The sequence below is a fragment of the Carcharodon carcharias genome, chromosome 30, assembly GCF_017639515.1.
Source record: "Carcharodon carcharias isolate sCarCar2 chromosome 30, sCarCar2.pri, whole genome shotgun sequence".
Taxonomy (NCBI): domain Eukaryota; kingdom Metazoa; phylum Chordata; class Chondrichthyes; order Lamniformes; family Lamnidae; genus Carcharodon; species Carcharodon carcharias.
The window spans coordinates 13,619,907-13,647,906 of record NC_054496.1 but is presented as its reverse complement, the minus strand read 5'-3'; the positions used below and the strand labels follow the sequence as shown (position 1 = coordinate 13,647,906).

Sequence of the window (28,000 nt, the reverse complement as noted above, 5' to 3'; positions counted from 1 at the left end):
TTTCTGAGATGTGTGTGTGTGTGTGTGTGTGTGCCATGCTGTTTAACATACACTGCCACATTAACACTGCCTACAGTCCTCCTGAATGTGTACCCAGTCTGTATCTGGCTAGCAGTCCCTTTGTCGTTTCACCACACCACTGTCTGACTGCCAGGTATAAACTTAAGGGAACAGTATTCACTTGTTAAGCCCGACACCAACTATCTCCTGCACATACACACACACACACACACACACACAAAATTAACTACTCTCGACCTCTCTGCCCATAATGCCAAGTCAATGCACACTGAAAAAAAAAATAATCAAATGATCTCATAATAATCAAACTTTACTTCTGAAACTCTGGATATTTTATTTGTATTTAGCCAACTTTCATTTGTGTCTTTTTGCCCTTATCTTTTTCTTGGTATTTAATTTTCCTTGTGCTGTTTTATGTATAATCACCCTGGTTAGTGCCTTCCTGCCAGTCTGTTTTAATGCAGCCAATTAGCCCATTGATCTAAAAAAGGCTGAAGTAAAATGATACAACCGGGAATCTTCACCAACCTGCTAAACACAGTCCACTAAAAATAGCACACGAAAGAAACTCAAACCCATTTGAGCCACTCCAGTGATCAGCTGGTGGGTTGGTCAGCTGACCTCCTCTCTGGCCTCTGACAGAACTGCCCTGCGACTGTGAATAGAAACATAGAAACTAGGAGCAGGAGTAGGTCACTCGGCCCTTCCAGCCTGCTCCACCATTCAATACGATCATGGCTGACCCTCTATCTCAACGCCGTACTCCCGCTCTCTCCCAAACCCCTTGACGCCTTGAGAATCCAGAAATCTATCTATTTCCTTCTTAAGTATACTCAGTAACTTGTCCTCCACGGCACTGTGTGGTAGAGAGTTCCACAGGTTCGCCACCCTCTGAGTGAAAATGTTTCTCCTCATCTCAGTCCTAAATGGCCTACCCTGTATCCTGAGACTGTGAATAAGCTGAGCAGAAAAGAATCAGCCAGGGTATGCCATGAAGCACCCTTAGATCTTTCTTTGCTCTCTCTTCCTTTCTCTCTCTCTCTCCTCTCTGGAGAATGCCCACGCTTTCTCTTGCCTTCATTCACTTCCTCCAGGAGCAAGCAGTACTAGGCATTGGGGCGTATGGTGCACTAGGGTCTAACGGGTGATGGTCATCTGACTAGACTGGTAATCCAGAGGCCCAGGTTAATGCTCTGGGGACATGGGCGGATTTGAATTCAATTAATTAATAGACCTGGAACTTAAAGCTGGCCCCTGTAATGGTGACCATAACAACGATCATCGATTGAATCAACCATCAATCAGAACCCATCTGGTTCGCTCTTGTAAATCTGCCATTCTTACCTGGTCTGGCCTACACATGGCTGCAGACCCTCACAGCAATGTGGTTAAATCTTTGCTGCCCTCTTAATGGCCTAGCTAGCCACTCAGCTGTACCAGACTGCCTCAGATACCAAGGAGGCTGCTCATCACTACCTTCTCCAGGGCAATTAGGGATGGGCAACAAATGCTGGCCTCACCAGCGATGCCCACATCCCTCTCCAGGGCAATTAGGGATGGGCAACAAATGCTGGCCTCACCAGCGATGCCCACATCCCATGAGAGAATAAAAAAACACCTTCCTCAGAGGCCTGTCTGACATCAGGAACTCTGACCCAGGAATGGAATGCAGGATGAGGGGGCTGCCTGGTCAGTTAAACCCTGGGTCTTCGGATGTTGCTCTATTGCCAAGATCTCTGCACTCTGCCAATTCTTGGCCGCTTGCACATCTTTGATTTTAATTGCTTAAAAATTAATAATTGGAGACCGTGCCCTGATCTGCCTGAGCTCGAAACTCTGGAATTCCCTCCATAAACCTCTCCACTTCTCTACCTTGCACTCCTCCTTTACAATGCCTCTTAAAACCTATCTCTCTGACCACACTATCCTACTATCTCCTTCTGTGGTTCGATCAAGTTCTGTTTGATGACATTCCTGTGAATTATCTTGGGACTTTTTAACCACGTTTAAAGGTGCTATATAAATGCAAGTAGTTGTTTTATTGAAAGGAGTTGGGAGGGTTCTGGCATATGAGAGGGCTCTGGCATATGGTCAAATGTTATCCTTTTCTCCCATCCGTACATTCGCTTCCTCTACGAACTAGCGTGACTAGCCATTGGGGATCATGGTGCACTTGGGTCTAACAGGCCGAGTGAACATTGACACACTTTGCTCTCTCTTCTCATTATATATTGGCATCTTTGGATGATCTTAGGGAGTTGGAATCGCGCTGTGCAAAATTCGTTGCAGATATTTTAACCCTTTCATATCAAGTTCCTCCACTTACTGTTGTAACCAAGCTTATTTATTTTAAGTGGCTTAACAGCTTCATCAAAATAGCAATGGAATTTCATTCAAGCAAACTAACACATCCATTAATATTACCGCACAGCACCATCCCAACTCCCTGTACTTGAGCTCACCTCCCACTTAATTATAAAGCACTGGGGGCAGCATAAAATCTCACTGCACTATTATACACCATAGGGTAACAGTGTTAAATGCCAAGGTTCCTAAAATCTTATTAAACATTTTCATATTCACCGTGACTTTGCCTGGATATGGAAAAGACACTTCCACACTCTCTCCCCCCTACCCCCCAACCACTGAACTGCCCCCTTTCCTAAAGATGCCCAGGATAGTGTTCCACATTTTCCACAGATGGCAGCAAAGCTGTCAATCCTTCAAGTGCAAGACTAGATAGTGCGTACCAGTGGGCTATTCAACCTCAGGAGGCAGCAGCAGTGCCAAGCCTGACTCTGCTTTCTACCAAAACCATACACTGCAGTCGCCCCTGAACTCTCAACAGAAAGATTTCTTTTAAGAGTCTCATAATCACAAATCCTGTGAGACTCAGGCAATTATGGAGAATCATAGTTAACATTCTTCTGATTGGAACCATTTTTTTTCTCTTGTTTCTTTCTCCCCGCATTTGCCAATTTCTAAGCACACATTTTATTCCAACAACTATTGTGGCCATCAGGGAAAAAGAGAGGCCCAATGGAGTTATTGGGCCTGACTGGGAGGTGGATTTTCACTCTTTTAATGACAACTACATACTCCAGAATCATTCAGCAATAGGCCTCTGTATTAATTCAGCTACCTCACACCCTCAGGTTTTGAAGCCAATAATGAGACCAGCAGTACTTGCTGTTTAAATGGAAGCACTCAGAAGTATCTGAAGCAGATGGGTGAACAAAGCAATGTTAATTCTTTGTAGTTAATTTTTTTGTTTAAATGTCAAGTGTGTATTCTATTACAGATACATGTGCTTGCTTTGTTTCCCCCTTTTACTGGCTCTTCATCCCAGCATACACCTCCACCTTTCCAAAAGGGCATAATGATTGCCCAGCACCCAGACCACTGCCAATGCCAACTAATAGGAGTGGCACAAGAGTAGCCAAGTTAGAGAGAGACCTCTTTCCAGATATTCCCTTTCCTATCCAGAGGGACACCGAACCTCTTGCTTAACATCTGCTCACAACAGTGAGGTAAATTTGGAAACTCAGTGGAGGGTTCAAACTACACCCATGGTGCCAGCCATGGCTTCTACAACACACGCCTCCCACTTTTTCATAGAGTTTCAGTGGGGAGGCTCCCTATTTAAGCAGAAAAAGGTGCTTAAAATGCTTTGCAGGTATGACCTGTGAATGGCAAATACAGTTGTGAGGTCGTTTAACACTGAGCACACATTGACACACACTAGAGACAGTTTAGTGTTACTTATTGGGATAAAGTTTGTGTCCTAACTCGCACCAAGCCCCATTCACCCATCACTGTTGTGTTCACTGAGCTACTTTGGCCCTAATCCTCATCCATGTTTTCAAATCCATCTATGGCCTCGGCCTTCCTTATCCTCCAGATCCCTGCTCTCCACCAATTTGGGTCTATTGTGCACTGATTTTAATCACCCCACTATTGGTGGCCATGCCTCCAGCTGCCTAGGCCCTCCAATTCCCTTCCTAAAAGATGCTTCCTCTTGTGGGAGAATCTAGGACTAGAGGTCACTGTTTAAAAATAAGGGGTCACCCACTTAAGACAGAGATGAGGAGAATTTTTTTTCTCTCAGAGGGTTGTGAGGCTTTGGAACTCTCTTTCGCAAAAGGCAGTGGAAGCAGAGTCATTGAATATTTTTAAAGCAGAGCTAGATAGATTCTTGATAAGCTAGGGGTTGAAAGGTTATCAGGGGTAGGTGGGAATGTGGGTTTGAGGTTACAATCAGATCAGCCATGAATGGTGGAGCAGGCTCGAGGGGCCAAGTGGCCTACTCCTGCTCCTAATTCATATGTTCGTATGTATGGAAACCTCTGTGGTTCTCTACCTCTTTCCCTGCTTTAAGACATTCCTTAAAACCAACCGTTAACCAAGCTTTTGGACAGCTGTCCTAATATCTCCTTACGTGGCTAAGGTGTGACATTTTGTTTGCTAACACTCCTGTTGAAGTGTCTTGGGGCATTTTGCTATGTTAAAGAGGCTATAGAAAGCTAGGTAGTGGTTGTTGTTTCCAAAGGAGGCAGAGAGAAGGAAGGGTTGATATCGACTTCTTTGGTTTCACTGCAGCTATTCCTCTTGACAAAGCTGAACAATGAAATTGCTTTTGAGATCTCAACTCTTTGCATGACTAATTAATTGCTTATCAATATTGACATTTGTTCTTTCACCTTCTTCATTGCTATCAGCATTCTGATTTTGTTACAGTTGATGATACATAGCAATAGCACATTAAAAGCTTCCTGTATTTGTACATTGTTAAAGTAGCTGCTGCACAATAGGATCTCTCTTCACCTACTCCATCGCTGTTGACTTTTCATCAGCATCACACCACTCTTACATGTTCTTCATTTTCCACATGCAGTAAGACTTCAGTTGCGTGGCCTTCAAGCACTTTCAGACACTACTGTGTTAATAAGGGTAAGTGATTTTGCACATGAATGCAATCTTCCTGGTTTGGCTTAGACCAACTTGACCTAGTGTACACAACCAGTGAGGACTATAGTCCCTAAAATCATTATCATAGGTCATGCAGTCATTGAGCCCTTACAGCAAAGAAGGAGGCCTTTCGACCCATCAAGTCCATTCCAGCTCTCTGTCGAGCAATCCAATCAGTTCTGCTTTATCCCTGCAGCCCTACAAGTTTATTTCCCTCAAATGCCTATCCATTTTCCTTTTGAAATCATCCATCGCCTCTGCTTCCACTATTTTCTTAGGCAGCGAGTTCCAGGTCATTACCACTCACTGCATAAAATAATGTCTTCCCCACATCGTCCCCTGAATCTCTTGCCCAAAACCTAAAACCTATGTCCGCTTGCCCTTGTGCCATCAGTTAATCAGAAAACCTTTCTTTGTCTACCATATCTGGAGCTGCTATAATCTTCTACACCTCTGTCAAACCTCCTTTGCTCCAAGGAGATCAACCCCAGCTACTCCAACCTAACCTTGTAGCTAAAATCCTACATCCCTGTTTCCATTCTGATAAATCTCCTTTGCACCCTCTCAAGGACCCTCACATCCTTCCTCAAGTGTGGTGACCAGAATTGGATGCAATACTCAAGTTGTGGCCTGACCAGAACAAGGATCAAAACAGAAGAACAGGTTTGGATTGGGTTAAATTCTGAATTGACCAGAAGAGTCCTTGGTGATGATCACTAATATTGTCTTCAGCTCCTGATTCACATAGTCCAGTTTGTGAAGGCACTGTCCAGAGCGCCGCAGACCAGGAAGGTTATCGGGGTAGATGAGAATGTGGAACTCGAAACACAAACAGATCAGCTATGATCTTATTGAATGGCACAGCAGGGTCAAGGGGCCGAATGGCCTACTTCTGCTCCTATTTCATATGTTCGTATGTTCGTAGGAAGGTCCAAAGGTCAACTAGATGGTGAAAGACATGTTGAAATGTTTCATTCTCCTTTCACGTCTGTGAAAAACTGTCAGCCAGGGTTCCTGCTCCTAGCCACTGATGCCACCTGTTGGAATGTGTGCATTTGGAGAGAGGTAGGTGAGGGCAGGATCAAGCTCAGGCCAGGTGTGATGCCAGTTTGGGCTCAGTGGGTAGGACTCTTGCCTCCAACTCATAACGTTGTAGCTTCAAGTCCCCTTCCAGATTTTGAGCACACAAACTAGGCTGGCACTTTTATGCAGTACCGGGGAAGTGTTGCACTGTCCAAGGCAACATCTTTTAGCTGAGCTGTTAAACGGAGACTCTGCCTGTCCTCTCAGGTGGGCGCAAAAGATTGCATGGCGCTTTGTCAAAGAAGAGCAAGGGAGTTTTTGCCAGTGTCCTGGACAATAATCTATCAACATTGCCAAGAGATCAGTTTATCTGCTCATTACCTCATTGCTGTTTGTGGGAGCTTGCTGTACACAAATTGGCCACTGTGTTTCCCTGCATTGCAACAGCAATTAAACTTCAAAAGTGCTTAATTGTCTGTAAAGTGCTTTGAGAAGGGGGCTACATAAACGCAATTCTTTCTTTTCCCGCAGACAAGTAATTCATCAGCAGTCACTGCATAAGCTCAGGAATGGGAGAGTGCGCACTAGACAGGGTTACCTGAGGGGAGGTTTGTGAAAGGAACTGTATCCCCGACGCAAGTTTGCATCCCTAGCAGAGGAGCAGAGAAAATCAGAGGGGGAAGAAAAAGATTGCACAAGTCAGGAGTGTGATGGGATACTCTCCACTTGCCTGGATGAGTGCAGCTCCCACAACACTCAAGAAGCTCGACACCTTCCAGGACAAAGCAGCCCGCTTAATTGGCACCCCATCCATCACCTTAAACATTCACTCCCTCCACCATTGATGCACAGTGGCAGCAGTGTGTGTACCATCTACAAGATGCACTGCAGCAGCTCACCAAGGCTCCTTAGGCAGCACCTTCCAAGCTCACAGCCTCTGCCATCTAGAAGGACAAGGGCAGCAGACACATGGCAACACCGCCACCTGGAAGTTCCCACTCACCATCCTGACTTGGAAAAATATCGGTCTTTCCTTCACTGTCGCTTGGTCAAAATCCTGGAACTCCCTCCCTAACAGCACTGTGGGCGTACCTACACCACATGGACTGCAGCGGTTCAAGAAGGCAGCTCACCACCACCTTCTCAAGGGCAATTGGGGATGGGCAATAAATGCTGGCCCAGCCAGCGAAGCCCACAATCCATGAATGAATAAAAATATACATGAGGCACACAACTTGTGGCCTTTTTAAAGTTACAGGTTTCTCCCGGTTTCAAGGCATGAGGATACCTGAAGTTCTACTGTAATATTCTTTTTTAAAGTTCTGGTCCACACCTAAAACTCCTAGTAGTTAGATTCAGGCTGCGATTAAACTTGAGATTCTTACGGTGCGGATATACTGTTCCAGATCTGTGGTCAACTGTGATAAGATATTCACAACCTTGTAACTACTCCCTAATATGTAGATTACCCAGCATTTCCTTCACCTTGTATTATTTTCCATGTTTAGCTGTTATAGTATTTAATTTAACACCCATCCACACAGGACACAGATCCTATATACTAAACAAGAAACCAGAGTCATACTGCTTCTCAGACTACACTGTGGAGGAGTGGCAGATGCAACAAAAACAACAGCATTTATATAGTGCCTAAATCATCCTGGGCGCTTCACGGGAGCATTATCAGACAAACGGTATACACTGAGTCACATAAGGAGGGATTAGAACAAGCGACCCAAAGCCTGGACAAAGCTGTTGGTTTTAAGGAGCCTCCTGAAGAAGGGCAGAGAAGTAATAAGGTTCAGGGAGGGGATTCCAGCTCTGAAGGCCCGGACAGCTGACAGCCCTCCAGTGGTGGAGTGAAGGAATTCGGGGATGCACAGAAGGCCAAAATTGGAGGATTGCAGGGTTATGGGGCTGACTAAGATCACAGAGATAGGGAGGGAGGGGGGGTGGGGGGGGGGCGGTGGCGGGCGAGGCCATGGAGGGACTTGAAAACCAGAAGGAGAATTTTGAATTCTCATAAGTTAAAAATACAGTCAGGATAGTGGATTTCCCTCCCACATCCGCTCCAAGCTAAAGCTGCATATTTCTTGGATTAATGTCCAATCTGAGAAACAAGGCATGTTTGCAAACGTGGCATTAACTTGGCCAGCGATGTCACAGAAGGGGACAGCTGTTGGACTACAGGTCGTGACCTCTTACTGAAAGCAGTACAAATTGAGATTTATTATGGCTTTAAAAATACTAAGTTTCGTACATTTAAAAAAAAATAAGTTATGTTGGCTCATGAAGCCACAGTGCATTCACCCCACAAGGAAAGAAATGTACCTTCATCCCAGCTCTTAGGCATTATATGCTCAGTTGCATGCTACAGTGGCATCAAAAGCATCTCCTATTATTTGCACTTTGATATCTATAACAGCTCTGTCATGCTGCAGGTACTAACCTGAGACTGTTACTCAAATAAAAGTGGGACAAAGCCAGCGAACCCAAGTTATACTGCCAACTATGTGCCGTTCTCTAAGTCATAGAAAATTAGCTCCTTGCCAGCCAGTCTGTCAAATTTGAATGCAAAACATCTACTGGGCTCTCTGGTAACAATAAGAGTGGAAACAAAATTTAAGAAGCGCTTTTAGGCTTTACGTTTGCAACAGTTGGAAAATCTTAGTTGGTGCAAACTTGAGGCAATCAGCACTACCATCTTCAATGTGGGCTCACACTCTCCGCCTAAATTTGATCCCAACAATTTATATTGCCATTTCACCCCACCACATTTTGCATCCAGTGCAAATTCTAAAACACCTTCGTGCCAGCACAAATTACATAATAGTCTCTTTTTTTGCTTTGCATTTCGTCAAGCCTGAACATTCCTTTCTGCTCTCACAAATACCTATGGCTGTACTGCTAGTGCTGCGCCATGTTAGAATCATAGAATCTTATAGCACAGATGGAGGCCATTCAGCTCACTGAGCCTGTGTCAGCTCTTTCATAGAGCTACATTTAGTTAGTCCTGCTCCCCTCCTCTTTCCCCATAGCTCTGCAACTGTTTTTCTTTTACAAGTACTTATCCAAATTCTCATTTGAAAATTACAATCGCATCTACTTCCGCCACCCTTTCTGGCAGTGCATTCCACTTCACAACAACTTGTTGCATAAAACAACTCCCCTCATTGCAATCGCTTTCTTTCTTCATTCAGGAGTGTTGCAGTATTAATTACCCGTCCCTAATTGCCCTTGAAAAGGAGCTGGTGAGCTGCCTTCTTGGATTGCTGCAGTCCATGTGAGGCTTTTTCCCCTGTAGCAGTTTGACAGAACTAAATGGCTTGCTAGGCTGTCTCCGAGGACAGTAAGAGTCAACCAGGAGAGCAGATTTCCTTTCCTAAGGGACATTAGCAAACCAGATAGGTTTATTGCAGCAATCACTAGTTTTATGGTCACCATTACTGAGACTTGCTTTTGATACCAGGTTTTTTTTACTAATTGAATTCAAACTCCCCAAGCTACTATGGTGGGAATTGAACTTGACCTCCAGTACATTAGCTCAGCCCTCTGCATTACTAGTCTAATAACATTACCATTATGCTACCAGCCCCCAGCCTCTCCCAGTTATCTCAAATTTGTGTTCTCCAGTGGAAACAATTTCTCTTTACTTTATCAAAACCACTTATAATATTGAACACTCCTATTGTGCCTCCTCTTATCCTTCTTTGCTCTAAAGAGATTAATACCAGGTTTTCTAATCTCTTCACATAGCTGAATTCCCTCATCCACAGTCTGATTCCAGTAGGTCTCCTCTGCTTCCTGTCTAAGGTCTTAGAATCCTTCCTGAAGTGTGGTGCCCAGAATTGGACAGAATACCCAAACTGAGACCCAAATAGGATTTTGGAAAAGCTTAGTGTAACTTTCTGGCATTAGCCACTGATTCCTCACAGCTTGAATCCCTCATCTTGACCCAACATAGTCAGTGGCTGTTATATTGTTATGGTATTCATAGAGCTAGGAACTAATTGTTATGAGAATGTACATCTGGGGTGCCACAGTTACTGTTGCGCAGCAGCCATGTGCTGAGTCACAATATATCAGTCCACCAGGCATGGAAAGCTGAAAGAAATATACTCTTTTTTTATTATTCTTTCATAGGAAGTGGGCATTGCTGGCTAGGCCAGCATCTATTGCCCACCCCTAATTCCCCTGAGAAGGTGGGGGTGAGCTGCCTTCTTGAACTACAGCAGTCAATGTGGTGTAGTTACCCCCACAGTGCTGTTAGGTAGGGAGTTCCAAGATTTTGACCCAGAGACAGTGAAGCGATGGTGATATATTTCCAGGTCCAGGATGGTCACTTAATGAAGCTCCAGCATTTTGGGTCTAAAGTGTGATTATTTCTAACTTATTGGAACCAGAAGACATAATATGATGGCAGTGGATTGTGTGTGAGTAAAGACCCAAACATTTTAAATAAATTTATAATTAAAATTATAATTATAATTTAAAAAATCAACCCAAATTAGTGCCAGAGAGAAAGAGAAAAACTGAGTGTACTGTGCAAAAGCAAAATGGCCACTGCCACAGCAATGAACACACAGCTTCAGCCCATGATGAATTGGGAGGCTGATGATGCCATAGAGGCAATTGAGAGGTTTAAACAAAAGTGTGTACTGACATTCATTAACTCTCTAAAAGGCACTGGTGAAGAGGCAAGGTGGCAGCTAAATCCTTCTGTGGGCAGGAAAGGGTTAAATGTATTTAATAGCTGGGAGCTGAGTGCAGACAGCAGCAGAAACCCAAACAATTTTTTTGATAAATTAGGCTCATATCTCCAGCCAAAGCCAAATTATCGGATCTATCAATATGAATTTCAGGGCCTGAGACGGGAATCAGGTGAGCCTGTTAACAAGTTCATAACAAATGCGGCCCAGAAAATGTAAATTTAAGGACAAAGGTGAAAAGCTGCTAGATCAGTTCATTTAGGGCTCTGCACACCTAGAATTACAAAAAGATTTAATTGAAAGGACAAGTTCGCAATATCGCAGGCTATAGACACTCTCAGAGCAGATGAAGCCATGAGTAAACAGTTGAAAATTCTGACTACTCAAACGGCTATCTTTCACTTACATCAAGGGAAAGGCAACATAGTTGCTACAGTAAAACAGCAACAAAAGAATGCACACCAGACAGACAGAAAGATGTGCAAGTGCTATGGAAAACCACATGAGCTCACAGACAGAAGGAAAGGTCCCACATATGGATCAAACTGCAGAGCTTGTGGAAAGCCCAATCACAGGGAAAAGGTGTGCAGAACAAGGAAAGAAGATGGTAAATGAGTTATCAGAGTGAGAGCAACAAAATGAATGAGAAGTAAAAGAAAGCAAAACATCCATACCCTGGAAGACGATGATGAATTTGGACACAATAGGCATAGGGACCAACTGGTCAAATGGATGTGACCGGTCCCAGAGAAAAGGAATTCACGTTACCATTCAGATCAGGATGAGGGTGAGAAATAAGCCCACAGCCATAAAGCTGAACATGAAGCTGGATGCTAGAGCACAGAGTAACATCATCCCACTCAGACTATACCAGAAGGTCATTCCTGGAAACGTGAAAGAAAACGGTTATCCAAAAAAAGATGCTCTAAAACCAGGCAACATCATGCCAAAGGCCTATGGGGGAACTGAGATCTGACCGCTTGGAACAACCCAAATCAGAGGAACACACAAAAGAAAACATATTATGTATGCTCTATGTCACTTAAACAAATGGTCTTGCTACCCTGGGGCTGAGCAGTTGCAAAGAGCTACAGCCTATCTCAGTAAACCTTAAGGTGAAAGAGGTGGCACTGAGGGTTGAATGTACTACACCCATCGAAAAGCGCTCTCTGATCAGAAGCAAAGAAGATCTGGTACAAATAAGCCTAGAATATTTCTATGAGATGGTTGGATACTTTTAACGATTTTGAATGTCACATCACTATTGTCCCAGCGACGAAACCAGTAATTCATCCTCCACGTAAAATACCAATAGAAAGCTTGAAAGAGAGTTCCAAGAGATGGAAGAAAAGAAGGTGATCACCAGTATCACAGGTTGAGTACAGGTTTACTACACATTGAGTAAACTCCATTGTGGAAGAGAGAAGCCAAGTGGATGGCAAAGAATTTGCTTCGATCCCAAAGAGCTTAATCAAGCTATAAAGAGCAATTGCTAACCTATTCCAACACTGGAAGAGATCGCACCAGCACTGCCAGGGACTGAAGTTTTCAACAGGTTTGAATGCTGAAGTGGCTGCTGCATCTTCATTGTTCGACACACCCATTGATCAGTACAAACTACTGCATCTGCCTGTTGGCCTTAAAGTAGGCCAGGATGTGTCCCAGCAGAAAATAGATTGGAAGTAGACAAGACATAGTGAGGACGTAAAGGCACAGTTGGCATAGCTGATGATATCCAGGCCTATGGCATCGATGAAAACAATCATGAGCACCATCTACATGAAGCCATGGAGAGAACCAGGAAAGCTGGGCTCAAATTAAATGCAGACACATGCATTGTGAGAGTGCCAGGATGCCAGTTCTTGGAAATGGTGTTATAGAGCTGACATAGTCAAGCCAAGTCCTGATAAAGTCACAGTCATCTCTGAGGTAGAAGCTTCAAAAGGCAAGAAAGGGTTGAGAAATTTCCTTGGCTTGATCCAGTCCATGAGTTATTTCATACTTCACATGTCAGAACACACAGCAAACCTACAAGAGCTGCTGAAGGAAGGTGTTGAACACCAGTGGTGCTTGGAGTCACATGAGAGGAGTTTCAACCAACCCAAAGAAGTGGAATGCAAGGAGACAAGTCTATCATACTACAAAAGAAAGAAGCCTGTCACTCAGGTAGATGTTTCTACAAAAGGACTGGGAGCAGCCCTGGTACAGGAGGGAAAGCCAATAGCATTCCCATCCAAAGCTGTAACCTCAGCTGAGACCAGGTATGCCAACATAGAAAGGGAACTTTCGACAGTCGTGCATGGATGTGAAAAATTCCAGACATACCTCAAGGGAGAAAGTTCATAGCGGAAAGTAGAGCAAATCTACAAGAAGGATCTGCATCAAGCTCCAACAGAACTGCAGAGGTTACTTTTCAGAGGCTTCAGAGTTACGACTTCGCTCTGAAATAGCCAGGAAGCCAGTAAGAGTAATGATGCTGGCAGACGCCCTATCTCAGTTGTCACCACAGGAGAACCATGAGATAAAAGACCTCGGTATAAAGACCCATCACCTAGTGAATGTAATGCCACCGAAACTGAGTCAAATCAGAGATAAGGCCAGCAAAGGCAAAAAGTTACAGGTGCTCTCTCAGCAACTGATCCGGGGTTGGTCTGATAAAATCCAGCAAACACAGCCAGCAATACGTCAGCACTGGTCGAACTGAGACCACATCCCACTACAGGATGGTGTTCTGCTGGCCGGGTCCAAAATAATCATGTGCAAAATGATGCAGGGAGAACTTCTCCAAAACATACGTGAAGGCCACCTAGGGTTTGGAGAAGCGTAAGCTCAGAACTGGATCAGCTGTGTATGGGATAGGCATCCACAAAGACATCAAAAGTATGGTGTTTACATGCAATCTGCCAGAAGTACAGAAACACACAGCAGAAAGAGGGGATGATAGCTACTGAAGTACCACCCAGACCATGGCATATTGTGCGAGCCGATTTAATCACACAAAATCAAGAAAGGTATCTCATCATTGCGTACCACTACTCAAAGGCCCTTTTATTCGACAGGTGAAAGATTTGAGAGCTGCAACAACCACCTCAGCAGACGAGTTCTGTTCACTGAGCTAGGGATTCCTGAAAGAGTAATATGTGACAATGGAACCCAGTTTACCTCCAGAGAATTTAAGGAATTTGCTGAACAGTGTGGATTCAACATCATCATCTCATCACCACATTACCCGGGGGGGGTGGTGGGTGGGTGGGTGGGGGGGGGAGTGTGGCACAGGTTTATAAAAAGACCATTGGGCCCATCAAACCTGCCCCATCCAATCAACAGCACAACTCCCTCTTTGTTCATGCATCCCCTAATCATACTGCCTCCTGGAAAGAAACAAAACGATCTCATAGCCAGTTCAGGGGAAATCTGTGTGTGTCCTCCTACAGTGGACATATCAGAGCCTCAGTCAGCCTGAGTACAGTGGCCTCTGTTTTGCAGTCATTGCCTAAAATTCTAGTTGCTTTCCCATTAACATCCCACCCTATTTGTGCACTTTTAATCAATAATTGGTTACTCCTCCAAATCAAATTCTTCACCAACCACTTTACACGTGGATTCCTGCAAAATGCAAATACACCTCCAGTTTCCCAGCTCCATGTGTCCATATTAAATGGGTCACACACAGCCCTATTCGCCAAACTTATCTAAGTTCGCCTGCCATCTATGGATTCAGCATGAATTATGAACCACCAGACTGTCACCCACCCCCAGCCTAGCTTTATAATGCTCAAATCTCTGTAGCGAAACTTCAAACCACAACTTTCTGACTCAGGGGCAAAAGGTGCTACCCATTGAGCCACAGCTGACACAAAGCAGAAGAGGATTGGAAGAGACAAGAGCGGTGTACTAATAATGTCACTGGACTAGTAATCCAGAGGCCCAGGCTAACACTCTTGGGTCTCGGGTTCAAATCCCACCGCAGAAGCTGGTGGGATTTAAGTTCAATTAATAAGTCTGGAATTTTAAAGCTGGTCATGAAACGATCATGGATCGTCATAAAAACCCAACTGGTTTACGAATGCCCCTTTAGGGAAAGAAACCTGCTGTCCTTACCTGTTCTGGCCTACGTGTGGCTGCAGACCCACAGAAATATAGTTGATTCTTAACTGACCTCTGAAATGGTGAGGCAAGCCATTTGGTGCAATTAAGGATGGGTAACAAATACTGGCCTTGCCAGCAATGCCCACATCACGTGAAAGAACTTAAAAATTTGGACCCTCAAGGGAAGAGGAACAGACAGTTCAAATGAACTAAAGGCTGTCGGTGTTTCAAGAAAGGGAGAGACAACAAAAGTTGTAACTGAGAGAGAGAGAGATTAGAGGCTAGATACGGTTGTCGCTTCTTATTCCTTTACTCTCCACCGCTGTATATCAGCTGCTGCCAGACATCAATGGACACCTTGGGCTCTCCTAATGCTGCTGTGAAGTGAACAGAACAAACCCATCCATGCGCACTCTTCATTTTGCCTTTGAAATCCGGAGAAGCACCTGATCTTCCCTTAGTACCCACTCACCCATCCCCGCTTACAAGGGATGAAATTCAGAGCTCAAGGGAGTAGGGTGATCCAAGGAGGGGAGGGGTACACGGTAACTGCACCTCAGCACCACACAGCATCTCGCATTTGTATGTCCTAGCCCCCTCATCCTTGATAATTATTCTAAGGAGGTATTAGAGGGAAGGGGACAGTCAGGTGCAATTGCTAAGGCAGCCAGGACGGCATTAGATGGCTGAAAGGGTGCTTTAACACTCCAGGGCAGCCAGCACGGCACAAAATGCAATGGGCCCCTGTGTCACAAACTTTTTCTTGCAATGCTTTTTTTCAGTATTTTGTCCTGGGCTTGATCAAAATATATTAGGACGCATTGGCAGTGTGGTTTCTGGCACTGATACAATTACTAAGCCCACCTCTAGCCACAAAGAAGCGATGGCGCTGGCAAGGTGCGGACGATCCTGTCCCTTTAAATGCTTCCATTGCCAGCCTGCAAAGGCTGGCAAAACAAGGCTTTGCCATTTCTAATCAGAGTGCATGAGATTTACCTCATTGCATCCATTTGCCCATGTGTCAGGCTGATTTTGTTAATATACAAAATTTACTATTTAAATTATTGCCACTGCATCCACTGGGATCCTGAAGAGCAGCTGCATCAGGTCAGATGGTTCCATATTAGGGAATCTATCTGCTACTGTGCAGTCCTGGATAGTGGCAGCTTAATGGTGTTTCTGGCTGTTTGCGAGGTTTCATTTGCCCAGTAAACAGCTCACCACCCTCCCCCCTCCCTAACCCCACTCCCCACGCTTTCCAAAACCCCAACCCCGCCTCCCCCAGAAGCAACCCTCCCCCCTACCCCCTCCCTTGCAAGGATAATAAAGCTCCTTGGAATAAAAAGCAATGTTGCAATAGTCAAAAATACTGAAAGGTAGTTCAGTTCATGCTACAGAATGGCACAAGGTAGTAAACAAAAGGGAGAATGATGTGACTTCTAGAAATGCATTGTTGACTCGCTCGCAAGACCAAGGCGGAGGGATTTCTGGCACAACCATGCCTCACTATTGATGCTGAAGGGCTGCTATTTGTGTTAGGAAGCCCCTTGTCATGGAGACTCATTGCAAAAGAGAGAGAGAGAGAGAGAGAAAGTGTGTGCGCGTGTCTTTATGTATGTGGCTTTGCAGCTCTGCTGTTGCTAGCATGATAGCATTTAAACAGATGGTCAAAATGACTCCACATTCTGTACTGCAGTATGTATTGGGGTGGAGATGATCGGTTTAGATTCCATGACATTTGCATTGCAACCTTGCTTGGGTATTTTTTTTCGTGTTTTCTCCTTTCACACACACAAAAAAAAACTTTCATGTCGACCGAGTCATTTGGTTTGTGGTTTGTGCAGAGTTTTATTGAATGTTGTTGATCAGTGAGCTGCACTGCGCTGGGCTGGGCTGGTAGATGACACACCAGATGGCAGCGGAGGGGCACTGTGATGAGTGAGGGGGAGGGGGGGGGGAGGGGGGGCGTTGGGGGGTGGGGGGGGTGGGTGGTAGAAGGAAGAGAAGAAGAGAAATTGGCAGGACTGCTTCTGTCCTTCCAGATGCACTCCTCCTGCTAGTTAATTGTGGATCGTTGTTGAGCAAGCCAGCGCTCTGGTGATGTCTGTGGCCCAAAGGCAGGGCTCGCCCCAGCTAAGATGGGCTGTGAGAGGTGGCAGCAGAGAATCTGAAAGCAGGATGAGCACAACAAGGCACTGAGGGGGCATTGGGGGTAGGGGGGTGCACGGAGGAAGGGCAGCATAAATCGTTGGCGTGTTGGGTGGCAGGCCAAGGGGTACTCCACCTGCCACTTGCTGTGACCCCAAACGACCATCCCCCAGCGGCCAGCCGATCATCTAGAAACATGCTGCATGGTGGCAAGAGATTTAGCCCTGAAGAGGAGAGGGCATCACAAAGGGGAAGGCAGCCCTTGCTGCTCATTCTCCCCTACCTCCCGAGGGCTGGGTCAGGAGTTGCAACTGGCAAAGGTTTTGCCAACCCTTCGGGGCTTCACAGCGGGGAGGAGGGAAAAGATCATAGGAATCTCGAGAAAGTGACAAAAATAATACCATAAACGCAGGCTCAATGATATTCACCACACCTTGACATAATTAATACGTTTAGACTAAATAATATGGAATGCATGTTGCAAAATGGTTACAGGTTGTGATTGTTAGTAAATTGCTTCTAATATCCTTTTAAAGCAAATTTTAACAAAAAAAAACAATATTTTGGTGCTATTTTCAGCAGCAAACGTAAACATCTAAATCAAAAGGTTTTTCTTTAGAAATAAAATTTAATACCCAATGGATTTATTATCTTCTTCACCTTAATGGTCTCCTGTACTATGGGTCTTGGCTGCTCACCTGCCTTACTGAATGTTACTAATCCAGCTCTTCATGTACCACAGGGCACAGGGGGTTTCAATCAGGCTCTTGCTGGCTTCAGTTGGTATTTGCACTTCCTCCCACCCACTCTGAAGAGGGGTAAGTGCCAGTGGTAATTGTCTTATTTATTTATTCATTCACAGGATGTAGGCGCCGCTGGCTGGTCCAGCATTTATTGCCCATCCCTAGTTCCCCTTGAGAAGGTGGTGGTGAGCTGCCTTCTTGAACCGCTGCAGTCCCTGTGGTGTGGGTACACACCCACAGCGCTGTTAGGGAGGGGAGTTCCAGGATTTTGACCCAGCGACAGTGAAGGAACGGCCGATATATTTCCAAGTCAGGACGGTGAGTGACTTGAAGGGGAACTTGCAGGTGGTGGTGTTGCCATGTGCCTGCTGCCCTTGTCCTTCTAGATGGTAGCGGTCGTGGGTTTGGAAGGTGCTGTCGAAGGAGCCTTGGTGAGTTGCTGCAGTGCATCTTGTGGATGGTACACACACACTGCTGCTGCCGCTGTGCGTCGGTGGTGGAGGGAGTGGATGTTGAAGGTGGTGCAATAGGCTCATTTGACAGGTGCAGAGGATGGTGAAGGGTAAGGGTGGTTGACCTCTCCTGCTCCGTCCAAATGGGTCAGCAAACAGGTAGCCTCAGCAGTGTCCAAAGGATAGCCATGAAGGTGAGACCATTCTGCCAAGTGGGCAAGGATGGTGGAGGAGGGGCAAAAAAGCATGTGAGGGGAGAATCAGAATGGTCGCAGCACAGAAGGAGACCATTCAGCCCATTGTGTCTGTGCTGGCTCTCTGCAAGAGCAATCCAGCCAAACTCACCCCCCAAGCTTTTTCCCTGTGCTCCTGAAACTGTTGTCTCATCAAGTGCTTCTCCAAATCTCTTTCAAAAGCCATGATTGAACCTGCCTCCACCACAGTCTCAGGCAGCACGTCCCAGTTCCAAAACACTCACTGTGTTAAAAAGTTTTTCCTCATGTTGCTTGTCATTCTTTTGCCAGTGACTTTAAATCGGTGCCCCTCTGGTTCTGGACCCTTCAGTGAATGGGAACAGCTTCTCCCTCCCTACTCTGCCCAGGCCCCTCATGATTTTGAACACCTCTTATCAAATTTCCTCCCAACCTTCCCTTCTCCAAGTCCAACTTCTCGGGGAAGGATTAAAATATGAAGAACCAATCACCACAAAAGGTGATTTTTCACAGTTGAATCCACCCCCCCCCCCCCCCCCCCCCCCCCCCCGGCACCACCACCACCACCACCAAATACTATGAAATTGTGATATTTAATTTTTCCCAATTTAACTTTAAATTAAATTGACCAGTAATTCAATGTTCTGAAGCAAATGAGCAGGAGTAATATTATTTTTGAGAAGTGAAATATTTGACAGAAAGAGACTAAGTCGTTTAACAGTGAGTTATGTCAGTCAGTCATTTGTAATGAATCGCCCTATATATATAAGATGTAGCAAGCGCTCGCTATTCCTACTTTCCACTGTCTCCCACATATTGAAACTGCAATAAGAAAATCGATTTCCACCACGTTAATAAGGGACAACATTTAAACACCTCGCTCTCGGCTTCCAATTTATCTGTAAATACCGTAAAACGTGTTGGTTCTAGGGGATCATTTCAACCCTCCTGTTCCGCATACGAACACAGTTTAACTAAACATCCACATTACATGGGAACCTTTGCAACGCTAGAGGATTCTGATAGGAAAAAGTTCCTCTCCAGATCCTGCCACTTTCTCATACACAGAGGTGGGTGGGTGGGGAGGGGGGGGGGGGGTTGGGCACTGGTGGGGGGGATGGTGGGTTGAGGAGCAAAGTGGGGTTTTACAGGTAACCGGCGAAGAGTCGCGCTGACAACCGTGCCCCCGTTCCTCTTGAGGGTGTTCATGTCTGAAGCGGTGCGGGGCTCAGCGGCTCACGGCAGGCACCTCAAAATGGGGCGGGTTGAGTCTCTGCGTCGGCGAAACTTAAAACACTCTCATCTTAACAGCTCCTGACAGCGCTCAGACAATGTTCCACCTCACAGCAATCACATGTGGGATTTTCCTTTGATGCGTTCCTCCCCTCCCTGTTACAGTTAAACCGCGGGCCTACAACTGACTGAAATCTGCCTCAGAAATGTCCATTCCTGTTTGGGTTTCACTAGCAGTGCAAAAAAAAAACAAAGGAGCTTATTTTAATTTTTAAAAAATATATATTTATTTATTCATTCGCCCAGCAGTACAATCTCGGCGAATCTGACCAAGGTACAAATCGATTAGGCTGAAACCAGTTTAACTCTCGGAATTTTTAAACTTGGCTATTTTGTCGCTAATTGGTCTTAATTTTTTTATTTACCACCCCCACCCCCTCCCCACCCCACCCCTCCCCCTCCTGCCCTCTCCTCTCTCTGATACAAGCGTGAAACTTTTCTTAGAAATAAAGGACTGGAAACAGTACACCGTCTACCACCCTACCTGTCCGTCAAACACCCTTTTCTAACGTACCCCGCATATGCCCAGTGGTATTAAGTATACAAAATGCGTTGGAGCGATGCAGGCAAATAAATGAAAAAAATATATAGCCTGGCTGGGCGTTTACAGAATACGATATTGGGTTAAATACAACACACACTTCAATATGCATAGCGGGACGTTCTAATGGGTAAACGAAATGAATAGATCCGAGGTGGTCAATTTTATTGTAGTTCTTAAGATGTAAAGCTGATATAAATGAACCTCGCAGACCAGAAACCGACTGGGAGTGTACATGAAACAGGCCCTGTTGGTTATATGGTCTACACGGGAAACATAAGTGTCGATTCATTCGCCCTCGGCCAGTGTAACAAAGAATTGTTCACCGACAGATCCACATCGCCCGCCCCCTCCAGAAATAAATCTATATTTAAAAAAAAGGCTGGCGATTTCAAAGGGGAGCGAGTTGATGTAACATTGACACACCGATATTATCAAACAGGTACTTAAAATGCAAATTCTTGTTGCTGTGCGTGGGGGGGGGGGCGGGGGGTGGTGGTGATGGTGGGGGGAACTCAGCTTCCAGAGGTCGGTGAGAGGAATATGCACCAATTCACACTTTTGGAGATAGAAGAGGGCGGGGATTTTCCAGTAAATTAGACCTCCAACCACCCTTCTCCCCCCCCCCCCCACCCCTCAAAAAAAAACCCTCCTCCCTCCTCCCGGCCTTTCGCTGTTTCAGGAGCCGGGCAGTTTTTAACATAAGGCCCGTTTCAAACTCCTTTCCCACAGACGCCAGGTTTCCAGTGATAAACTTTTGTGTGTGTGTGTTTTTATTTAATCTGTCAAACATTTGTCTGCGAATTGAGACTTGCGGATATAGTTTTAAATTTCTACTTTTAAAAAAAAGTCTGTTCGGAAAGTATTGACAGAGAGAGAGAGGGAGGGAGGGAGAAAAAGAGAGAGAGAGAAGTAATGATTCTCACAACACGTACCATTGTGGTGTAGGGAATTTTGCCAGGAATCACAGTTCCATTTTCATTTCGGGTCGCCGAAAACTCTCTGCTACGGGCAAGCAGGGTCCACGTTAAAGCGTGCGCTGCGGGTCCCAACCCATCGACAGAGCAAGGGGGAGAGAGAGAGAGAGAGAAAAGATTATAACAGTCAAAAGTTCTCTTCGGATAGTCCGACACATGAAGGTTTTCCTTTCCTCTCTGGGTTTCTCTTTCTCGTGATTTCGGTCTAGATTTCTCTGTAATCGACCTGCCCACATTAAAGTTATGCCTCTTCCTTCGCGGCTTCGGCGGAGAGTTTTTTTAATATATATATATAAAAGAGAGTTATTCCGAAACTGCAGCTTGCAGTAACTACATGGCGTAATGTCTGAAATGCCGGCTCACTGCAATATGTTCGTCTCCGAGCATTGTAATTTGCTTTAAAAAAAAAACCTGCGTGCTTTAAACAGAAATCTCTCCAAACTTCATGGGGAGATGTTGTGGAACAGTGCAGTGTTCTCTCTGCACTTTCCTCTTCGAGCGCTCAAGTCTCGGAGCTGAGCCGCATTTTGTTTAATAACTTTTTTGTTGTTGTTGTTGTTGTTTTTGTTGTTTTGTCCTGTTTGGCATCTGGGTCCATTAAGCGTCGGGAGAACAGCTGGTGGTTTTGTTTTGTTTAGCAGATTTGGACGGTAGAAGCCAGCCCTGGGGGTCGTCAAGAGTTTCGGCTTTGCGGAGGCAGCGGTGCAGGGGTGGGTGGGTTGTGGGGGGGAGCGAGATGGTGGGGCGGGTGGACGAAAGTTACTGGGACTGAGAGTGGAGGCCCTCGCACTCTCTCAGATAACCAACAAAGGCCACTTAGCGGTGTGTATAACGGCAGATTTTTTTTTAAAACAAGGAAAATGCGTGGATTTATTGTTTTTTTAAAAAGAAATATACGCGGCGCAATTTCACAACTAGCGCGTGGAACAACTGAAGTATATTTATATATATATATATATATATTTTAACAAAGTGTTTAGCCCTGACACCAGGTTTCTTATAGAGATCGACACTAGTGGTGGAATTGGACAATGGGAGCGATTTAACTGTTACACCGAATGTAATGGAACAGCTTAAGCCTCACAGATACCAGGCTGAAATCTGCCATTTCCGCGGTGGTTTCGGGAACCGATTTTCATTTTAGACCTTCAAATATTTTCCTAATCGCACCCCCACCCCCCCCACCCCCACCTCCACCACCACCCCCGCACCTTCCCTACACCACCCCCCACCCCCCCCCCCCCCAAAAAAATGTCAATAGTGTCAGACCCCTGAGAGCTGCCAGGGGAGAGAGAGAGAGGCGTTGAATCCAAATAAGTGAGATATTTAAAGCCGGTACATGTATTGTATAAAGACTAATAACTAGTTTTTAAGTGAAACCAATGCAGTCCTCAACTTTCCACTCCGCCTGAAGTTTAGCAGCGTGAAGACAATCCCTGTATGATGTTTACAACTAATTGTACGCCGCTTTCATTACATCTTCTCCCCTCTGTTTAACCGAATTATCAATTGGTGATGTTCTCCGGACCTCTGGTCCTTAACAAGGGCTTGAACTGTGGGAGCCCGTTCCTTCCCGAAGCGTGTGAGAGAGGGAGTTGTTTCAATTGCTTGCTTTTAATATCAGCGGTTAAAAAGGGAAACAGGCGCTGCATGCAGTTCCAGATGATTCATTTTACCTGCATTCGCTCCCACATGCTTCCTACAGATTCGGGAACAGAGCCTGTAAGATGTCTATCGGCCTAATGCAATTTAATTCATAGAAGCTACAATCCTTCCATTAACTTTAGTGCCCCTGATTTACAGTACGTTTCTATGATTTCCCCCGCCACCCATTCCAATTGTTTTTTTTTTAAATACAGATAGGACTGCGACATGGCATATTGAGAGGTGATGTGGGGGACGGTGTGGGGGAAAGGGAACACCGACATCTGGAAACATATCTAACAAGTCTTAAGCATGTGAAGTGGTTACTTCACCTCTCCCTGAATACAGGGCACGCCGCTGATTTAAAGACTGAGCTAAAGGTAAATAATTCTCCAACAAATAAAAGGACTAAATCACATCGAAGGCCAAAAACAACACTCCCTGAATCCATTCGCTCATCAACATGTTATAAACACGCCTTGTATTATTACAGTCGCGGAAATAACAAACAAACTAAAATCGTAAAAACCTCTTAAATCGTGAGTTCCTACGATTAATACGTGGGGTGGGGGGGTGGGTAATAATAATAGTTTATTGACAGACAAGTAATTAACGGTATTTTAACCTTTAAAAAAAATCCCACATACAATCCATAGCTGCTCTTTCCAATTGACGCTTAAGTACAGCGGTCGGAGCTCTGTACTTTTGGGTTCAGTGTCAGAAGTCGGTATCTTGGAGATAGAGCACGGATTTTGGGTCCATTTTTGAAGTCTGCCTGGGGTTAACTCCCTCGAGCAAATAAACAGAGCCCCCTCCCAGCACCACAAGCAGGGAAAGAAGTTTTAACTTTCAAATGGGCTGCCTCACTTTATTATTTTTTTTTGTGACCAGTGCGTCTCCGTGCTGTTAGCAACACCGGATTGACATATCCCTGGAGTTAAAGCAAAAATCAGCCACATTTGATGGGCAGCCAGAGCCTGACAAGTTAAAATCGCGGCAAGGCGTGTAAGTAGCGATCAGTCACCGAGGACAGAATGCTCACTGAAATGACAACTGACCAGTCTAAGGCAGCTCCCAACAAATTGGGATATTCCCATCCTTTAGCCGAATTAAACGGGAATGCACAGGACTAGATTCCAGACCTGTTATTCATAAACACTATCAGTGAAGGGTGTTCTGCTGTGCTATAAGCGGCCAATGGTGCCTCGCAAGTTTCAGGGCTTTTAACCCGTTCACCGCCACTCCACCCCAGAACTTTTCAATTGTTGCTGTCGTGCAGATCCCAAAACTGTCTCAGGTACATCTTTCCAGCTTCTGGGGACTATCAGTAAGCTACAATATTAATCTTGTGTCGGAGCGGGTTCCTCCTCAATTTATTTTTGCGTAAAGTAAATTTTACAGGCATTTTATTTTTTTCTCTGCAAGCAGCATAGGGATTTTTGAAAGCGCCTGGTAGGGTTTGGGAGGAGGGCGTTAGCGGGGGGAGGGGTGGTCGTTGGTGGTGGGCTAAGACAGTGACTTCCCAAAAACTCTGCTGGCTCAGTTGCGCATGGTGCTCAGAAAGCCAATTCTGACAATATTACAAGACGCTATCGACAGGTTGAGATGGGGTGTGAGGGAGTGGGGTGTGTATTGGTTGGTTAGCTATTTCATTAGGTGAATGTCCAGCTACGAGCTGTACAAGATTCAATAAGAGAGACTTTATAATTTAAAACTTTCCCTCAGTATTTAGCACATCGCACTCTCAGGGATTATTAAATCTTTTCATACAAGAGACGGATGATAAAATGATACCTCTATAAATGAACTGGACACATTCTCAATTAATTTTTGACACAGCATTTGTGACTTCCTTAGGAATAATAATAATTATTCAAATTAACTTCTCCGCGCTATGGAATCAGAGTTCTAACCATGTGTGGAGATCAGAAGCAGGCTCGGATATTCCAAAGTGAGGGTCCAAGATTAGAATTAGGTTAAAACTTTTAAAAATGTATTGAAATGTTATTTTGATTAAGCTTTTGCATTTCATTTTGCACTGAATTATGCTTATTTCACACACGCACACACGCACACAGAGCCAAATATTGTAATTATGCATGAAGGAGGCAATGAAAGCAGTTATCTGAATTATTCTGCTCTGGGGAGACATCTAAAGCTTCAAATTGTTCTCTTCTTGCGGTTACTTTTGGACTTAAATTGCTTTTAACTTGTTGAACTCATCATTACTTGTTACGGATTCATTACCAATTAAAATCAAACCAACCCAAATCACAGCCTTCATGTGAAAACCCCAACCCAACACTGAATTCTGACAAGAAACACTTTAAATGAAGGTGCCAAGAACATTTCATTTTGACCCCTATAGTTCCAGCTTCGAAACTGAACGCTACATTAACAGAATGAATTGACACAGTGCAGCATTTTTTCCCTCAAGCAGCCTCTGTACTATAAGCAGTCAATATTAAATGGACACGTTTAATTTTTTTAAAAATCTGTCTTTTACACAATCCTATGAATTAAATATCAATCTGTTTGTTCCTGGTTAAATCAGTGAACTGGAGTTTCGTTACACGGTGCATGGTGTGTAATGAAAAGACATTTTTAATTAACGAATTATGCGATTTTGTTCTGAGAAAATTTATTGCATCTGCTGTGTTTTCATAACTATTTGGGATTATGTTTAATCTTATTTTTCCTTTATTCCTTAATTCTTATTTAACATTGCTTATTATATTTCTGCTTCCAGAGTTTACTTTGAATGTTGTAAGTTAAAAGTACTAGGGATTCACTTGTAATAGTTACAGTATTTAAACATTTTTAACTCTGTAAATCTATGTCTATGTCTCTATGTGCTTATACGTTTTCTTATATTCCAATCAGTATAAAACTAAACGTGTTTGTATCAAATGTATTTTAAGCAAGTATTTTTTTTAAACATCTGCTACTGTATATTATCGAATATGATCACATTTTCCAGAAGGTTATAATTTCTTTCATATATACATTCACTTTCTAATTCGTTAAGAACATCGATGTCTAAACCAGCACCACTAGAAATAGGGAATTGACCACGTCCAGACTTTCTCCTTTTTGGCTCCCGCCCACGATTGCTTTATTTTTTAACAGCCATCCGTTTTGGTTTCACTCCTTGAATTAGAGGCTAAATTATTCCCGTTCCCCCACCACCACCCCCAGCCCACCCCAACATCAATTCTCCCACCCGCCCACCTATAAATTTACCCCATTCCTTCTGCTCAAATTGAAACCAAGCACATGCTTTAGCAAGACTATGCATATATATTCATATATGAATATATATATATATGAATATACATATATGAATATATATATATATATGAATACATATGTATGAATATATATATATATGAAATGTATCATTCTAGACTAGTACGGCCAAGTGTTAAAGTAAAAATATAAATGGTACCTTCTTTCGTTTTACCCTTGGACCAACTTGCTGCCGATATTCAACTGGCCGAGAGAGAGAGAGAGAGAGAGAAGGGCACTGTTAAACTTGTCCCTACAATATATAAAGAAAAAGAATCCCAATCTGCATTTACTAATTCAGCAGCAAGTGTCAATGTTGATGAGAAAGAATATTGAAATCGCACCTCGTCAACAAAAAGTGTAGGAAAGTTGGCACGACAGCGGTTAATTCTGTCCACTGACGATATATTCACTTAAATCAGAATTAGTATTACTATGCAGATTTTTTTCTCCCCCCCCCCCCGGGAGATTTCGTTTCACACCTTTGGTTCAAGAAATATATTTTATTCACTTTCCAATTCTTCGAGCCTATGATTAATAATTCGAACTCGACTTAGTAAGGGACAAGGTTGAATTCATCCGATGCGTTATGATAAATCATCCGCTTCCTCACAGTGTTCCGTTTACCCATCTAGATCCTATTACCTATGTTGTTGGATTGGAATGAAACAGGCCTGATTATAATTATTAGAATTGCATGGAGAGATTTATAGATACTATACTTTAAAAAAAGGTTGATGTGAGTATATTCATTAGATTTATATCTATGCATACACACAGCTGAATGCAGTGCCGGTTAAGTCTACAGGGCACAAAAATGGACCAACTTTATTTTATTTTTTATGTTTCATTATGGGTTACGAAATGATTGTTCGTGAAATCTAATTTTATTTTTTTTAAAATCGAATTCAAACACATTGGTTAACTTGAGGTAAGAATAACCTGTAACATAATTCTGTCACCTTCACCTGCTATTAACTTGCAAACGCTCCTTGGAGTATTGTACAGAAGACCATCCCTCGGTACCTGAAGGAGAGACTATTTCGTTGCGATTGTTGCGTTATTTTAAAATGTAAATCTGCGAATCACCTCAATTATTCCAGCCGCATCCCCTCTCTTCATTCCGACCTAGCCGAAAAAAAAAATTAGGCAGATATTCAGTGACTTGAAGCAGACAGAGAAAAAAAAACCCTCAGTTTCAGTCTGCCAAATCAAGTCACCCGCAGGTCGAATCTACGACTGCAAAAATGGAACACAGAAATGACCAGTTTATTGTACGGCTTTCCCAGATTTTCTCGTCTCGGTGATTGTACTTCAACGTTGAGCAAGCAATTAATTATATCAACCCGATTTAAGCACATTAAGTTTGAGTGTGATAGCAACATTGTCAGCTTTTAGGGTTTGAGTCTAAGCACTGTCTATCTACCTCCTTATATTATCAAAAGAATGTTAAACATTTAACAATAAGCAAACAAGGGTGGATAAACAACCTTTCCTGTTGACTCGGATATAATATTTGCATGCATATTACTATCCTTTGATATTATCTCGCCCTCACACCCCTTTGACCCTTATTGCAGTCCCGACCTGTTACTTTGGGTGTTCAACGAATGAATAGACAGTTTAGCTTTGAACATGTTTGGCATTTTCACATATATACTTACATTATAATTATTGATATAATATGCAAAACCTATATTTTTACAAATCTAGTTAGGGCTTCATGTACCATTGTATCATAAAACACACATATTCTTTACAGTATATGTTATATTCGCTCTCTCTATATATCATATATAAAATGATATATAGTATAATATATAACATAATACATAATATAATATATAATGTTATATATAGAGAGAAAATATAACATATATTGTAAAGATATA

General features: G+C 43.8%; 1 protein-coding gene and 1 long non-coding RNA gene across 3 annotated transcripts in view; one reads left to right on the top strand and one right to left on the bottom strand.

The window, feature by feature from the left end:
* Nucleotides 1–23,623, bottom strand: part of nfixb (nuclear factor I/Xb) — a 376,050-nt gene extending 352,427 nt beyond the window's left edge. For both annotated transcript variants that reach the window (XM_041177033.1, XM_041177034.1), the window contains exons 1-2: nucleotides 23,468–23,623; nucleotides 21,135–21,238 (exon numbers count right to left, since the gene is read on the bottom strand). The gene's annotated coding sequence lies outside the window, so the exon portion shown is untranslated. The remainder of the gene's footprint in view (nucleotides 1–21,134; nucleotides 21,239–23,467) is intronic.
* The window catches only part of LOC121271222, a 76,309-nt gene that overhangs the window by 714 nt on the left and 47,595 nt on the right, over nucleotides 1–28,000 (top strand). Inside the window, exon 2 of the long non-coding RNA XR_005941693.1 lies at nucleotides 5,559–5,652. This is a non-coding gene — a long non-coding RNA (uncharacterized LOC121271222). The remainder of the gene's footprint in view (nucleotides 1–5,558; nucleotides 5,653–28,000) is intronic.